Source organism: Anser anser, assembly GCF_964211835.1.
Source record: "Anser anser genome assembly, chromosome: 7".
Lineage (NCBI taxonomy): Eukaryota > Metazoa > Chordata > Aves > Anseriformes > Anatidae > Anser > Anser anser.
This window is the reverse complement of record NC_139727.1, coordinates 35,486,880-35,504,966: the sequence shown is the minus strand read 5'-3', so window position 1 is coordinate 35,504,966 and position 18,087 is coordinate 35,486,880. Positions and strand designations below refer to the sequence as shown.

General features: G+C 44.5%; 1 protein-coding gene and 1 long non-coding RNA gene across 5 annotated transcripts in view; one reads left to right on the top strand and one right to left on the bottom strand.

Moving 5' to 3' along the window:
• LOC310902256 overlaps positions 1-14,594 on the top strand; it is a 53,266-nt gene extending 38,672 nt beyond the window's left edge. The window contains exon 2 of the long non-coding RNA XR_014586588.1: positions 77-14,594. This is a non-coding gene — a long non-coding RNA (uncharacterized lncRNA). The remainder of the gene's footprint in view (positions 1-76) is intronic.
• Positions 1-18,087, bottom strand: part of GRK5 (G protein-coupled receptor kinase 5) — a 168,266-nt gene that overhangs the window by 137,889 nt on the left and 12,290 nt on the right. For 2 of the 4 annotated variants that reach the window (XM_083843478.1, XM_083843477.1), the window contains exon 2: positions 12,648-12,763. The exons of the other annotated variants lie outside the window; for them this stretch is intronic. The gene's annotated coding sequence lies outside the window, so the exon portion shown is untranslated. The remainder of the gene's footprint in view (positions 1-12,647; positions 12,764-18,087) is intronic. 4 annotated transcript variants of the gene reach the window in all.

Here is an 18,087-nt window from a genome sequence, read left to right as displayed (position 1 = left end):
GGTGCCTACCACCCTCACATTGTCAACGCAATATACCAAACTTTGCTTTTTCCTTATTTTTGTCTTTTTTTTCCAGAAGTGATAGTGCCAAAGAACCGGAGAGCTTGGGCTCAGCGTCACACGAAGCACTAAGCACGATCTCTCCGAGCTGACCTGCCTTCCTCCTGACAGCTCTCTCGAAGTAACACGAACCCTGCAAAACACTGAAGTACAGACTATGGAGAAGATCCTAAGCCCAAAATTGAGCTGTGGATCCCAACCAAGCTCAGGAATGTTTTGTGTTTCTTCCAGCTACCCAGGCCAGGTCTCCAGTTGCTGCAAACCAGCAGAAGAGAGTTTGCTGTGCCCAAACTCTTGTTCCCCATCCTCCCTAAAGAAAAGGCAGGGAGCCAAGCCCCACTGCGGGCCAGGTCCAGCCCGCAGGCCGCCAGCTGCAGCTCCGCGGTCTCTCCCAACCACGGGGCGTTTGCGAGATGCTCCGCCGAGCTTGCTGCCGTCCCCGCAGGGCTGGAGGGGAGGCACCAGGCTGCCAGCACGGGGCTGGGTGCTCTGAGGGGGGTGCAGAAAAGAGCCAACGCTGAAACCCAGGGTCCACAGTGGCTGTGTGCGGCTTTCCTGGGAGACAGGCCGATGGGGGGCTCTGGGCGAGAAGGGGGAACCACAGGCAGGGCAGCAGGCTCAGGCAGGAGAAAGGAAAATGAACTCCAAATGCAGTTTATTGTGCCAGCCCCTCACCTCCCTGGGACATGTCAGCACAAACACCTCCCCTTCATGCAGGTCCATTCAGCGAGGTCCTCAAAGCACTTAAACATCAGCTTTCTGGGGAGCTCCCCTAACCTTAGTTTATAAAGGGGGTGAACAGAAAGGTTAAGAGAAATGGCTGTGATCTGCCTCTTCAGAGAGGCAGAAGCGAGCTGCTGCAGAGGAGTGCTGAAAGCGTTCACTCTCGTCTCTAAAATAAACAACCAGGAAAATTAGGCTGTCATCTGTCAAGTAACAAACTAGTCCCAAAACAAAAAAGTTCAGCCCAGAGCCCTCAAGTCCTTCTCCAGCTATCTGGCAGCATTTAACGTTTTCCTTAAACACCGTGTGTACACTCGGGACTTCTCTGCAACGTGCAGTGGGCTTTGTGTATGAAAACGGCACACGGGTCTCTGAAGGGAAAGCGTTAGATGAACACCTCAGATGTTTAGTTTCAAATGTCAGACCAATTTAAAATTAAGACCGTATCACGAGCGTGTTTTCCAAGAGTGACATATAAAAGTATGTATCTATCTGTGCAGCACAAAAAATGGCTCAAAGCCTACAAACATTAAGTCTACAGCTGTGTTAATTCTTGCTTTCACCACACAGGTGAAAGCATAACCAAAAATCAAAGAGAAATGTATTGGCTTCCTGTATATTAGAAGTCTGTGACACTAATCCATATATATGAAAGGATTTTTGAAGGAATTTGTAGAGAATCACATCTCGCATTTGCAAAGTCCTAAGAAGAATTGCAAACAATGAAGATTAAAAAAAAATACTTCAAAAAAAAAGAAAGCTTCTGACTCTAAAGGATTTTTAATCTTAGGCACGTTCAGTCTCATTTCATTCATAGCCTGAGCCAAGCCACAAAATTTGGGTCTGACCATTTCCCAAAGTTCAGAGCATTTTGAATCCAAAGATTTTGGTTTGGACCCAGCACTAGCGCTGTTACTCTATGGGTCAAATATCTTATTATAATGATCGTAAACAGCAAGAGAAAGCGCTCAGCCTGGCCAGGGCTCCCTCTGCCAGTTAATCACAGAAAATGTTCACAGCAGTGGAGTGAGGGCCGGTGCTGCGGACACCAGAACCGGCCACAAATACTGTGGCACTTACCTAGCAGGTTGGTAGAGGAGTGTCTGCTCCCTAGGTTAAATAAATTCAAAGGCTAAAGCAAGAAGCCTATTAGTTACTGTTACTGAGGTATCAAAAAGAGCCTTCAAGCTGTCCTTGCATTCAAATCCGGTCCTGACCCCCACTTTTGGCCACCTGCCTTTAGACATTTCCATTCATACATCTACGGAGACACCTTCCGTTCATATCCCTCTGCGTCACCAGTTCGAGTGGAAGGGAGCGAGGATCACACACAACTGAATTAAATCTGAATTAAGCTGCATATAAACTCTGGTAGGAAGGGAACGACTGTCAGGTGCAGAAGAGCCCTGTTTCTTGCAAGGACATGAACAGGAGAAGCAGCTGCGAGCAGGGATTGCTGTAAACAGCAGAAGGGAAGTACACAGAGCTGCAGAACGTATCACAGCAACGACCACCTACGGAAGCAAACACCTTTTATACTTCTGTAGATGTATAAGCTTCCCTCTGAAGATCTTAAAGCACTTCTAAAATGTCTTACCGTCAGAAATGGTGTTCACCGTCATTTTAATGACAGGGAAACGGAGGCGATGGTGACAGACACCCAAGGTGCTGATGGAACTGGGGCAGGGCAGAGAACCCGAGCTCTCCGCAGCCTCTCATTACACACGCCTCACACCTCGCTGGATGAGACCTAGCTACAGCCTAGGTAAACCACAAAAATATCAGTTGCCTGAAAACTTAGCTCATTAAAAAGCCTAAATCGTGGCTGCTAAAGCCTAACCGCTTGGCTTTTCCTCTCATTTTCGTGCATTACCGGCGGCGTAATTTTTTATCCCGCTTTACTTGTGCGGTTCCCGCTGCAGTAAGCGGGTTCAGTGGAGGGTCTCTGCCTGCACGCAGACCGAGAGCTTGACCTGGCAAGCACAAACGAGCACTGGGCTTTGTCTGCAGGAACAAGTTGTTATGGTTGGTTTTAAAACCCTGAAGGAGGCACAGGATGTCTAAGAAAAACATACTGTGGGGCTGAATGAATGGGGCATCAATTTCCTTGACAGAGATGTCCTGCCTGGCTGCTCTGCTCCTCTTGTATTTTTGATACACAGTTTGGTGCCTTCATTCTGTGATAGTGGGACCTCTGCCAGGTGTTGCTACAGGCATTCATAGAGAAAGGCTTCAAGTGTGAAATCAACCCAGTTTTCTCTCTTTTTTTTTTTTTCAGAGCAGGGAACTCTCTTTGTGATCCAAATAAACCTTGAAGAAGGCTCCAAGCCAACTCCGTCACTGTTTGCTCTTACGTAACTGGACTCGGAACAGTCAGTACCCAGCAGTAACAACAATTCTCCTATATACTGAAAAAAAAAAAAACCTACATTTATTTTGAACTTATCAGTAGCAAAAGCCTGTCATCTTTGGACATCATCCACTAGGACTGCCCAAGACAACTTATCTATGATTTTTGGGTGCCAACAACAATGGACGCGGTATTGTCCGCATTTATCAGAACGGATTTGTTCCTCAAGATGCAGATAATAGAAAACAATTCCTCGCCTAGTGGGACCAAATATTTTTCTGCTGAACTAAAGTGCCTTTTTTATATTATATCCACGCATGAAATCCATGCCTCCAGGAATTCAAAGCAGTACTTTGCATTCACTCCTCGGGGCACAGATGAGCACAGCTGAAACCTGTCCGCACAGATTAGCTTCCACCTTTGCTTCGTATTAGGGCAAACAAGGCAGAAGCCACAACCACCTCTTGTTTCCACGCAGGTCTTCTCCCGGACTGTCCCGCTTCATACATCGCCGGAGGAACTCAAGATTTCAAGCTCTGCGACCAGCTGCCTGCAGGAGGAGCTCAAGAGTGAGGGATGCTGCCAGCTGGGTCCCCAGCACAGACAGCGCTGTCCTGAGCCAGATCCTCTCCCGGGCCCACCGGGGTCACCCCGAGCACTGCAGGCTTAGCCTAAATCCTGGCTGGCATCCACTGATATAAAGAATATAGGAGGAAAAAAAAAAAAACACAACTCGTCCCCCGGGTTGCGGAGTCGCCGCCGGAGAGTTGTCCCCCCTGGGAGAGGGGAGGGCAGGTCTCTGGCTCCGAAAGCAGAGCTCCCCTGCACCCAGCTGGGAGATGGGCAGTGATGGGCGAGGGGAGGCTTTGACCTCCTGATTTAAGTGCCTGACCTTGGTGCCTTTGGAAAGCCACCGAGTGAGCAAACCCCATAGCCCGTGGGGATTCCCGGTACGGGAGTCCCTCTGGGGTGGGTGGGTGCCTCGGAGGAGCTCTGGGGTGCCTGGCAGAGCCTTGCAGGCTGAGTTCCCTGCAGCGAAGCAGCCTGCCTGCAGACAACAGAGCAGCTCTTTGCCAGGTACTGCAGTCACCCCAAAGTCTCAGGTTTGCTTTTCCCTTAGCAGCTTACAGCAACCGAGGAGCATCTGCAAGCAGCTGCCGTCCGGAGCCAGCAACAGCGCTGGAGGGCAACCCTCGAGCGCAGGCTGCTGGGGCAAGCCACGAAGCCAGGCTCTCCTCCCGAAGCTGCTAACAAATTTATAACCAGCTGCTGCAGAGCGGGCACAGAGGGAGATCTGTAACACGTACTCACCGGCGGGTTACGCACACACGGCCGAAACTGCTGGGTGACAGTCAAGCACAAGTCCCAGAATGTTTAACCTGCATAAAGGGCTTTAAGTTTAAAATGAAATGAAATAAAACCAGCATTTAACTGCACAGACAGCTTGCTACCACCTCTGGTGGCCAAGCCAAAAGTATTAGGTAGAGTTAACTTTGGCTGACACCGCAGCATTTACTGTTTAATTTCCTGATACTTAAAAAATAATTTTTTAAAAATATCTGTATCTTGAATATATCTGTGTTACTGGGAACAGCTCCGTATTTCTTTAACAACAGCTGTGTTTTTGAATTCACATTTCACAGATTTTTCTGCTTCTGAACTCAACTCCATACAGCAGCACCCACAGCATCTTGGCAAAAACCTCCCTCCCTTGGACAAATATGTCACCAGACATTTCTGGCAGTCTGTCCTCTCGCAGATAACTCGCATGCCAAGCTAAGAATAGGATTAGCTGCTTCTCTAGCTGCTTTGTCCAGGTGCCTGCAGAAGGCCTTTTGGCGTGGCAGTTCAGCTCCTCGGCGAGACTACAGGACCAGAGCACATCTCTAGCAAATTATTAGGAAGCATGCGGAAGCGTGTGTGGGTGTTTGGGTCAAACACATCAAAAGTCAGTGCTAAGCATCAGACTTCAGCTGTCTGGTGATTCCTGGCTCATGTGACACCAAAAAAAAAAACCCTCCCCAGATATTTTATTACGGGACTGTCAAAGCATTACAGCTTCCTCTGAACTATATGGCTTTAGCTGTCACCACACACACACACAAAACAAAACAATACAACAACAACAAAAAAAAAAAACGAACACCTGAATTATAGAGATCAGTGGTATGGTCTAGGACAACTTTTTTTTAGACACACATGCCTACAGTTCTTACGTACCTTCTGCAGTGCACAAACAGTCCCATTTATACATATAATTAAAAAGTAAAACACTTCAGGAAAGCAAGCCTTCACTGGAGAGCCAGATGCAGCCCAAGAGTGCTCGGAAGAGTCATGAACAGTATTTTTCATTAAACATTTCCAAGAGGTCCTAAAGCTTCGTGGTCTTTTGTAGTGTTCTGCAAAACATCACTTTTCTTTAATTGTGAACATATCAAGTGGCATGAGATAAAAGGTCATACCCCTCAAAGAGATGCCCGTGAGGCAACAAGGAGGATTTTTGTGCAGGAACCAAGCATTACACAAGGCACAAAGCACAGAGGAAGGTTATGGGCACGCAAGGCTGCAGCAGGAGGCACGTGAGAGAGGCGAAGGCACCGGGAGAAGAGGTGTTGGACCCTGAGCTGGAGAAACCAGAGCTGGAGTTCACCACGGTAAGGCCACCTGAGAGTCCTGAGAGGCTGCAGCGAAGGAAGAGAACAACAGCTGGGAAGAAGCCATCGACTCCCCCAGCAATTTCAAGTGGTTTCAGCCACGAGTAGAAGAGAAGCACTTCTCAGCAGCAATCTGGTGCGTATGTAGCGTGCACGGGCTGTGCGGAGGCAGCACGGCATGGCGGTTACTCAGAAATTGGCCATTTTCATTCCCTGCTCTACCTTCACTTCCTCTTACTGCTTCTAGAGGGATCTGCAGCCTCTTTGCCGATACGCAGAGGCAAAACTGGAAGAAAATAACCACATGCAAAAATATCCACGTTGTCAAGTGGAGGCTTCCTCTCTCTGTGTGCCTATGACTAAGTAATTCCCCTCCCATTGTGTCCCTGGGACACCGATTGTCCCCCAGAACAAGCGGCCGGCCGGTCAGACGCCTCTGATGCGGCTCCAGCCCTGCCACCAGCTTGCCAAGCACGCACATTACGACCTCCGAACCAGCCCATGTCCCCATCTTATCCCTGATCCAATATTTCCCTGTTGCTTTCTTTTTTCTTTTTCTTTTTTTTCCTTGTGTGACAGCGTGCTGCGCCCAGGGTCCAAAGTTTCACTGGGGACACAAACCCACCTAGGACAGAAAACAAAGCCGGAGGGCCCGTGGCTTGGCCCGACGCCGGGCAAGATAAGCAGCGGGGAGGTGCAGGGCCGCCGACACCGAGGTCTGCTGTGGCCAGCGCCACTTCCCCACTGTGCCACGAGCAGCAGGCGGCAGCTGGCGTCACCTGCATGCAGGCAGCACGGACTGCAGTAAGAGGCTGAAATCGTCGAGGTGAGAAGCAAGATGCAGCCAAAAAGGCTTGGGGGGCACCGGTTCAGTTGAACGACTGTTTCCAGCAGGTAGGAGGAAGGGATAGAAAAGTGACCTTTTCCCATTAAGAATTACATATTTGTTTTGTTTCCCTACAAGTTATTTTTTCTGGCATCGTGACACATAAAACATTTTGAACTTTCTAAGGAAACTGTTATTAAAGCACTGAACATTACAGCGAGGGTGCGCTTGAAAAACAGAACAATTAGGCATTTCAAAGTTTATCTAACTTAGTCACCAGTACCCTTCAGATTTGGCGCAATTAAACACAAGTTTGGGGGCCAGTTTAATGATCCCTGCCTATAACGCCCTGCATATAGGAAGGAGACCTCTTGAAAATCTCTCATTGTCTATAAATCACCCCCCACCTCCCTGTGGCAGTCTGCTGGCGCACACCCTGGCAAAAGAAGGTTTTCCTTCCAAGAGGAGGGCATTTTGTTCAGACCTCGAGAGCTCGAACCCACAGGGCCTCTGTGGGGCTGGGGGTCCAGCAGCCCCAGGTCCTCACACGGAGCCACAACGCTGGCAAAGCAACAGCAGAAACCGAGCCCGCGGGGCAGGACGTGAGGCTATGTTCTTCGCTTTCATTATAATTCACCGCTCCGGCTCAACTTCCACCAAGTTCCCCAGAAAAAAAAAATTGCAGAGCTACTGCCAATATTAAAGGCTCTCCAAAAATTCAGCCAGACAGAAGAGGAAATTCCTTGCCACATGGAAAGTCTGGAGGAGGGGTTCCTGCTAGATAATGGGAAAGATGCTTACTGTGGCCAGGCTTGGGTCAGCCCTTCCTTGAGCCACTTGCACAGGCTTTTCTAAGGTGTTCAAGGGGAAAGAATAGGCCAGCTCTGTCTGCGTCTCTCCCTTTTATTTTTAGCTGTTGTGTGCCACACCTCTGCTATGCAAAATGCTGTTATCTCATCAGCAGATAGGGACTTCAGGCACCCGCGGCATCGATGTAAATCATGCTGAAGTCAATAGGAGCTCTCCTATTGGTATCAAGGGACCGGCTGAACAGAAAGGCAAGTGTTAAAAAGTGCAGAAGAATTAGAAAGGAAGCATGTTTCACTCAAGTAGAAAACTATATTCTTCCGAGTCGCTCTACGAGCACAGGAATGGGGAATTCATTAGCTTGTCCCTACTGTGAGGGTACTGCAGGGTAGGACTTTGCTACATTTCATGCAGCTTATGTAAGCCAATCCATCCCATCTCATCTGAAGCCAAATCACCTTTCCCCCTTTAAAAGAAAATGCAGAAAGCCTATTTGAATGTTGTTCAAGGCCTTGCAGAGCACAGAGCACCGCGGTGAAGATGTTATCGTGCTATGCCAGGAACGCGAGGCATCCCTGACCAGAAACGCTTCAGAGCCACAGCGCGTAGAGATAAGCACCACCATGGCATCGCATTGCTTGTTAACGTCTCACAGCACCAAATCTGAGAGTAACTATGGGTGATGAAAGGACACGGCCTGTGATTTTTCACTGAGGAGCAGACAAGAACGGAGCAGGTGTGGCTGCACATGACCAAGGCCTAGCGTGCAGGCCTGGCAGGCCGGCATGCAGGAGGCTATTTCAGTTTGACAACGAGAGGGGCCCGTACCACAAAGGAACAGTCCTGTGACAGCACGATGTTGGTGGACACCGCACGTATCCTGCCGGGCCTCTAGAGCAATACTTGATTTAGGAGCTGGGGTAAAAGTTAGATTGGAAGTTCACAGTGAAAGAAGTTGGGAAGGAGAGGAACTTATGGGTGGGAAGTCACGATTCACAGAGGGAGGCTCCCGGGGTACCCCAGGGAAGAGGAACCTTGATGCCAAAATAAGGGGTCGCTGCTGGAAGCACAGCACGTCACAGATGCAGGCTGAAATGCACAGAGGGGGAAGAGGTTTGGTACACAGAGGGACCGACCGCAGCACGCTGTTTACACAACTATGCAAAGAAAGGTTTCTTCTGGAGATTTTGGGTAGAAACAAAAAAACATTTCCCTCCCTGGATGCCATACTTTCCTCTTCAAAAATAATGTAAAATTTATCTCAGATCTATGATTTCAGAATTGCCACAACATCAGGTACGTCCTGGATCAGATGGCTCTGACTGAGGTTTGAGAAGGTTGAGGCTGGGGTTTTACAGCTGTCCCCACCTCGAAACACCAACTTTAACCCAAGCTTAGATTTTGTGGCAAACAGCATGGCTAGAATTCCAGAAACAGGGTCCCATCTCCTGACAGGTTTAAACAAACAAGTAAAACACAACAAGAAAATCCATGGAGACATCGTACCACGCAGGGAACTGCAGACACCTTTAGAACCCCAAATCCAAACTTAGACCCCAAATAACAAGGATTTCCAAGGAACCTATTGCTTTCATTCCCATTCAACGCTAAAAGTCTTTTCCATACAGGAAAAGAATCTATTTATGTTTCATTAGTGCCAGTTTTGTATATACCAATAGGCTGTGTGTATATAGGAGAGAGGGGAGTATGCTATGCAGCTGTGAGCTTTCTTGGCTAATTACTTGTTTTCTCTTTCTGAGCAAAATAAATACTACAACAAAATTCAACAGGGCATAACAGCACGTCTATTAAGGCTGTACATTTTCCATCAGACTCCACTGGTATTTGTCTTAGCCACGCTTAGGCTAAGAAACCCCATCTATGGTATCATTCATAAATAGGAGGTGCAAAGACCTGCCCAAATACATGCTCTAAAACAAATAAAATAATACCCTGACATGACACAGAGCAACACAAGGCAGTGATGCCAGAAAGCCGGTTAAACAGACGTTAAAGTAGTTAAGAAATAATTCCCTCTTCAGCATCAACAACATCAAAACATTTTGTCCTCAATATGGAAGCCTGTTACTTCTGGTCAAATTTTTAGTTCAGAAAGATCTTTAGAAAACCTGAGCCCAAGGTGTGTTACCTCTACAGTTTATTTCAACCTTAGTTTTGGTAGCTGAAAAATGTTCAATGTTCTAAGAACGCATCTGGAGTTCAAAATACCTAAAATGCATTAAAACTGTGATTTTAAAACAAAACCACTGTGCTTAATACCCTTGAGTTTAACAATATTCTGGACACCAGCTGAAGTACAAAGCTTATAATTGAAACAAAAGGAAGTTTTTATAAATGATTTGCAAACACTAACCTTCTAAATCGCAGACTGTAGCATGGTGTACTTGCACTAAAAAATAACAGATATTTCAGGTCCCCGGCTGCCAACTGGCAAAAACTGCTGCTGTTCATATACTTTGGAAACAGGTCCCAGACTTGTCCTCAAAGTAGACAGATTTGTGCATGATTGCCTCATGGAACAATGAGTTAATACAAATTCTTGAAACTCTTACAGATTTTACTTGAAAGTCACCTTTCAGAGGTTGGCTCTGAAGTCACATATGTCCTATTTTGAAGTTAGATGAACAACTCATATGTATAAATTTCCCCATGCATGAGGGTTTGGGAGAGAAATTAATATTTAAAGGTGAAAAGTAAGTATCTTTAATCACCTGTCCATACTCCAGCTATTTTCCTTTGCAGAAAAGACCATCATCAAAAAATGTTTAAATTAAGTTATAAATTAGAAAACAGAAAAGGAAATATTTTCCATATGTTTAATTTTACACCATAATTATTTATTAACCAAGCCTACAGATACATGCTGTTACTCTATGGGAGTTCAAACAATACACTTACTGTTTGAAATATGCTCTTCCATTTGCCGCTAACTGGAGACATTTATTAGTTCCATATTTTACTGGCAGTAATTATTGCTGGGAGCTGTACATTCATGATCTGTGCAGACCAGAGGGAGACACCTGTGTGGATTCAAAGTTAGGCCAGCCCTAACATTTCTAATCTCTGCCTGAAAATGTTCAAGCCGTTTTAAAGAGCAGATGGCAAATAAAACTTTCTCTCAAAACTTACTCCCTTTTTTTTCCAGTCAACACTGGTATTTGATAGAGCCCCACAGAAGCCACCACGGCAAAGAACTGTAACCCGCAACTGCACTTACAAAGAGGACAACCCCAGGCAGTGCCCCGAGTACAGGCACACTCCTCCACATACTGTGACACTTTCAAACCTCCCAGCATGGGAACAAGGGGAGTCCTCGGTTATTTGTCCAAAACCTTTCCCTCGTGGCTGTGCAGAAGACAACTTATTCTTCATTTCCTTCTGTACCGAGCCACTGCCTTCTGTGTCTGACCATGGGGGTCACCACTGAGCTCAGTGCAAGTATTTCAAGCCATTGCTCAGGGGCTGTGACCGGCAGAAATACTGGGGCGAGTGAAAAACCACGCCACATGTGATTCATTTCTGCTTTATTAATCTCTAGCTTATTAATCTTGCCACCAAGTATTTTGACTGCAGTTTTTAAATGCATCTGAAAAGCCAACTTATGCAGTGTGCACCCACCCAAACTTAGGTGTAGAAATCTTAAACCAACTGGCAGCAAAAGTCTACACTGCTATTCCAGTGCCTGACAATCAAGTTATTAATTTTATCTTCGAAACCAGTTGTTTTAAAGTGCATGATGTTTTTTGTTTTTTTTTTTTCCTGAATGGAGTGGTGATACTATAGTTGGTCTATTCACTTGCAACATCGTCTCAACACCGTACTCCTATGTCTGGTACTAATTATTAAATTGATTTGAGATAACATTTGACCTGTATTTTTCCCACACAGCCAAAATCTTCAGTTTTAGTTTGATAGGATGAAAGAGCTTTATTGTTCAGAGCACAATATAACTGATGAATAATATACTTGGTTAACTTTTTAGATGTGGATAACATGAAAAAAAAAAAGAAACAGGTTCTGAGAAACTGTGGGTGCCTATGTGACAGTTAGTTCTTCCGTGCTTTCCAGAGTAGTTCTTTGGGTTTTCATGTAATGATTTCATCAAAAAGCATCTGAATTCAGCTGTGAGTTCAATAGGTAGCCGCAGTAGCAGGAACCTTTATTTTCCACTGTATTTTACCTTATTTGTGTTTTGGAAAATCTCAGATCTTAATCTGCTCGGGTAAATTGTCTGCAGGAAACAAGCAGCTCTGCAAACAACACACTTTTTTCTACAACACCATGTCATGGAAACTATGGTAAAACCCTTTCAGAGCTGCAGAAATATTTGTAAGAATTTAAACAACAGAAGCTTGCTGTACAAGAGGACAACTTGCTCTGCAGCGTAGAGCTGAGAGGTAGGGTGAAGTAGCCTGGACTTATCTGACGGGCTCCAAGTGCCTGCTACAACAGCGAGCTGCGGTCAGCGAGCATGGTGCTGAGCAGGTCTCAGGGGAGCTGTATCTTGCCGCTGTCCCTTGCCAACCTCCTGTGTGACCGTGCACATGGTGCTTCACCTAGCCCTGGTGCTGCGCCTACCTGTGTCCGTAGCTCCTGCAGAGGAGGGACTGCATCCCTCCCTGTGTTTGCAGATACTGCGTAGCGCTGAAGGATTCTGCATTTGCCCAACTAGTCCCATAAGGAGTAAACAAAGAATATTTTTAGAGTTCATAAGGAGGACAGGAAACACTAAAGGCTACTTCTCTGAAATTACTGAGCTGTCGACACGGCCAATAGCAGCTAACTTCACAAGAGAAGATTAAGTGTCTACATAAGGATTTTCATACCAATATGCTTTTAACTATTGCTCAATGCCCAATGTATGAGTTTACGGCGAGGTAACATAAACTGTGCAGAAGGACATCATCTACTTTAAGGTCTGGGCACACTCCCTTTCACATGTAAATACAGAACAGCCCAAAACTTGGAAGGCAAAGCAGGGTTTTGAAAAGCTTTCAGAAAATTTTCAAGCACTTAATTAAGCTATTCCTATAAAGAAAAATAAAATACAAATTTTGCTGACAAAATAAGGACATCTAAGAAAGCGCAAGGTGTGCTTGATGTTCCATATCTCAGAAAGAACATGATGTGTTACCATAAAGAAAGCAGTCATCTCACAAAATACCAAGAAGCAGCAGAAAGAATTTACCTGGATTTGTAACGTTACCTTATTTTGAGCATAAAGAAAGGTCTGGACTTAGCCCTGAGGTTCTCACTCAGACAGTCTCCAGTGCCTTCCAAGGGAAATTTGCCTGGTTGTCAACAACAGGAATGTTCCTTGATCTGTTTGGACATTAGTGTGGCGTTAACCAAGATTGCTCCATAAGATAATTAATGATGAAATGCATTTTTGACTTCCTTACATGGCGCAGCTAACAGAAGAACCAGGCTGAAAAATTAGTTCTCACAACTAAATAGGGGATGATTCCTGAATATTAAGTCACTGTAGAAGACACTGATCTGTGTGTTACAAATTACTACAAAACAAGTGAAATATGCTGATTTATTCACAGAAAATAAAAAACGCATGCAGCTCTGCAGTAGAAGGGAACTTAGTTGCCTGTTCTATATTTTCCATGCATTAATACACCCTTTATCAGATCCTTGAGTTCAGCTGCTTTACAGAGGTCCGTTCCAGACGAGATTTGGACCATGGGAGGTTACACAGCTGAACCAGACGTGCCAAGCTGACGGGTGGCAGAGACTGCTCTCCTCTTCTCTAGTCTTGTCTACCAAGACTTGCAAGATGAAGAAAATGAAACCTGGCATGCCAGCCCCGAGGTGCATGACCCAGAACGTGCACGGCTCCCAAACCCTTTCCTGTTCCTAGGCGCAGTACCGCCTTGTGCTGTGACAGCTGCTCACCTCCGCACCAAGCGAAGCCCCTCCGAACCAGCTGCACCCCGCTGCATCTCCCAGCCCTGGGCGATTTCTTCCCCCAGGACCTCACCCCAAACTGCATTTTCTCTGCTTTGTGGAAGCTGGGTAGAAAGTTTTGGGGATTTGGTTTGCCTCTCTGCAATGAGCTGCCGAGGCGACGAGCCCACAGCGCTCAGGAACACCTTACGGCTCCCGCATGGCTGCACTGCAGAGCGATTGTTTCAACTCCGACTGAGTAATTACCAGGGAAAACACTATTTCCAAACAAATTTTAAACAGAGCAGAGTTTGGCAGACAAATAAGCCTCTGCAGTATTAGAAGATACACAATACTATTATATCCTCATGAAAAACGCGTAGAATAATACCATGGGCAGACTTAGATAGGAACGTTTATAAATGATAGCACGCTCACAACCGTGGCTCGTGTCCCGATGGAAATTCCCATCCTATCTCATTACATTGCAACAGTTGTTAGGTGGAATACCCCGGTAAGAAAGGGAGCCTGCTTGTCCACAAACACTGCTTCTTTTTTAAAAACAAGGTAGAGCCTTGGGATGAATTCCTATCAGGTCTATGTGAACTGTTACAGATTTTGTCATGGAAGTCCAGGCAATTGTTTACACATTTTAAATATGCAGATATAGGTGAGGTCAACCAGACTGATTCTTTCTAATAGGTAAATTATTGTATAAAGATGAATTAATGTATTCCTCTTTTTAGCCTAAAAATAGAGATAAAGTACTTACAAGAACAGCAACAGTGGTAAATATAAAAACTGAGTGAACTGAAAAAAAAACCTTACAGATTTCACATCATTCTACAGCTTTAGTTGTATCTGCTCCCATCACAAAGGAATAAGAAGGTATATTTAATGTTTTAAAGAACTCGTAATGCTCTTCATGTTCTTTATGACTTCTGCCTATGTGTAGGTAGTGTTCTTTTAGGTGAGTCTCTGTCTCCAGTCTGCCATACCTCCTGCTTCCTCCACCTGATGCAGGCAGGTGACAGCAAACTCTGTGCTCACCTCACTGATGCAAAGTGGCTACTAACGTTTCTATACAAGCACTAGGCTGGGCCTTTAGCCTATTTCTTAAAAGTGAAGGGAGCTGGCACCCAAATATAGTTATTTGTGCTTTCAGCTTAAAAAGAACGATATTTGTGGCCAGTGGGTTCTGTAGAAAATGATGGTGATTTCGCTGTGTTCCGCTAAATAAACTTTAATTCCATTGAGCTGGAACCAAACCTTTGGCTCCTGCCCAAATTTTGTAGCTTTCTCCTTTTGAAAGTCGACAAATATACACTTCGTGCAGAAGATCAAGACAGTGGAATCAGACAGGAGCTGTTGGGAAGATCATCACAATGCTGCAACGAGCCAAAGAAAGCTGCTCTTTGATACCGAAAAAGAATGATTAAAAATTACAAGACCTGAGGTTATGAGAAAAAGAGGAAAGTCATTCCCCTTCCTTCAAATCAACGGTGAACTGCAGCATCACTCTAAGCCTCAAGCACAATCAACACTAAAAAAAAATCACAAGATCTTTTTAGTGACTCACATCAAGGAGTACTTTCTAGACTGCAAAACCCTGAGGTAAGTACGTAGAAAAGGAGAGGCATGTTAACTGTGGCTCCTTTTGTAATTGCTACTGCTAACTGACTGCAGAAAATGTATTAAGGAGGGTTTGTGGTATAGAGGATGGCTGAAAATGGAAGCGATGAATATTTTATACAGTAAAAGTATCATAAAGAGATTTCAGAGGATGGACAAAACATGCAAGCAAAAATGCAACTGTGGCCACTGTCAAAATCTATTTAAGAATCTATCTAAGAGCTGAATTTGTACCTGCTGAATAGTGTCATGGAGTTCAGTGGCATTTTTTTCAGACTAAGACAGACAAAGAATATAAGATTTTAGTCGTAAAATTAATAGCTGTGTTTACAAGCCCTTTAAGATGTCGCCTATTTTTACTCAGTGAATCATTGCCTGTCTTTATAAAGTATATTTCATTAATCTTCACAATGCACACAAATCTCAGTGGGGTTGCTCTGTTTACATACCAAATCTGAAGTTCTAAGCCCAAACTATTTGTCACAGTATCCAACTTTAATAAAATGTCTATTTATTGGAAGATGCCATTTTCTTCCATTCTCTTAAATCACAACAACTGATTCTTGTCAAATTGTTCCCCTCCCTTTTCCCCTCCCCAGAAGAAAACAGTAAGACTTATAGAGAGGAAAATCCACTCCCATGCAAAATTATGCAATACTAAAAATTGGCTTTATCTTCCAGCTGAACTTCATCTAAGGTCAAGTGAAATGAAACTTCATCTGCAGGGAGATATTAGAGAAGTTAATACATCAGTTGTTTTGGTTTTAAGAACACAGTCATTGTGATTTGCAATCAGCCCAGATTAAAAGATCCAGTGGTAACAGAGTGCAGATCTGTGTTCGTGAAGTGTCTGCAAATCTCTTCATGAGTTTAATGGAACAAGCAAAATCTCCTTTAAAATAGTCTTCTTAGGATCATTTGCCAGAAATAAGTCAGACCCTCCAAGTACTTATACAAAATGTGACTTTCACAAGCAGGCAAGAGCCTGGGATGTGAACCACTTACTTCCGCTGAGGAGCAATTGCCTCTGTCAACAAACTCTTCACCTTGTGGGACTATTCACATATGAAATACATTTACCTGCTTTAGTGTTTATAGGATGGTATCTTCAGCTTGCAGATTGCACCTGCACTAACAGATTCACATGGACAGTGCCACAGCCTTCTGTGCTTCCTCTTTTGAAATATGAGGCTGTATCCTAACATCTGAGCGATAACCTCAAGCACTGAGATTAACAAAGTGCAGAGATCAAAGCTTTGCTGCCTGCCCTCCTCAGTATCCAGCCCTAAGAAACGTGCCAGGCCTCTCACATTTGGCTCTTTCTGGCACAGAATACACATTCCCACAAAGAGTTTAATATCCAGTATCTGACTCCCAATTTTAATTTCACCTCAACTCATTGTATCTAAAAAATGAAGTATAGAAAGAAATTACTAAGTATTTTTGAAAATTTTAGGCCAGGAACTCCAAACAAAAGCATGCTCTGTCCTCACCTTGTAAAATATTTCTGAGTTTCTAAACAAGCTTCATGCCTTCACACAGCTGGTAAATGTTTGCTTAAAAATATATTCAAACAATCTTCTTGCAAAGGATTTGTAACATATAGACTTGAGCTTCATTTTGGAAGGTTCATTTACATAGCACATACATGGGTTTTAAAAAGCTGCCTTTTATTTATTCTAAACTTTCCAATTACCAGTTTGTTTATACCAACCACCACAAGGAGGTCTTAGAGAGGTCACTCAAGAAATAATATATTTCTCTATCTCCTTTCCCAACTACATTCATGGAGCCAAAGCTCACTTCCTTCCATGAATAATCCTAGTGTCCTGGTATTATTCAACCTGTAATCTGCTAATAAGCAAGAATAAAATATTAGCAACTTTAAATAATAACAAGGATAAACACTGAAGTGTTGTGCAGTCATATTGCACCATTATTTTTAGACAATCTGTTTTCAGTGGAGACCGCCACAAATGGGTTGCAAGCAGTGCATGGCTCATACCTGTCCTACACACATTTGCAGTCATTCTAGGCTTCTAATATTTATGGCATTCAGGAAAAGAGACGTGTTCCCCATGAGAGCTGGAGGCAAACAGCATCCCAAAAAAGGAAGAGAAAACAATACGCTGAATCCATCAAAGTTTGTTACTTCATAGTCTTTTCACAGCCAAATAAACATTTTACAGCTGGAGGGCTGCATTAGCCAAAATAACAAACGTCCTGAAACCTGCTAGGGATTTCAGATTAGCCTGCCCAATGAAAGAGTTTGATCCCGTGCTTTATATATCTGACATGTGCATGGACAGAGGCAAGTATGTAGTGTACAGGTCCTGAAGAATAATTACGCAAAACTTGTGGGTTTTTGTTTTGTTTTTTAAACAGGATTAGCTGAGTTTGGGGGGAGACTTGTTCTGGGTTTACTTTTTTAAGCAGGTTGTGGCCAAGCCTGCTGGAACGTATTACAATCCTCTGTGGCATTAAAAGTGATTGCTGACCTTTCAAAGAGCTTCAGATGGTCAGCTTTGACTGGTAGATTCAAACAGCACCCACTTTAACAGCGTTCACCTGGGACATTCTCTTTCAGTCCTTTGCACAACCCTGATTTTTTGGCCAATCATCAGATGTCTTAGGGATGGTTCCTTCGAATACTGCCATCAGCTGGCAAATTCCAACATTTCTCCTTCACAGCTTTTTGCTTTTCCCCTCCATCTCTAGAACAAGCTGACTGTAGTCAAAGCTAGTTTGGGCAGGTGGGTCATGCTTCTAGCTGAGCAGTTTGACAGTTGTACAAGATGCTATCTAATCGCTGTACCTTGGCGAGAAAAAGCTGTTTCTTGAGACAAATTTGCCCAGCCAGCCATTTGAAGAGATCAGAAGCAAGACCTGAATTCTGCCAACGGTTAGAAGGGAAATCCCTGATATACATCCAAAGAAACTGATGCTGGAGGCTTGAAAGATTTAGAGCAGGTCACTGGAGATGTCAAAATCTGGGATGTCTTCAATAACTGAACGTTTGCAACAGACTTCCTCCAAGCTTTGCTTGGTTGCGTGGGAGACCACACAGTAATTGAACAGCTACAACACTTCACGCTATACTGCAGTACCAGGTCCTCTGA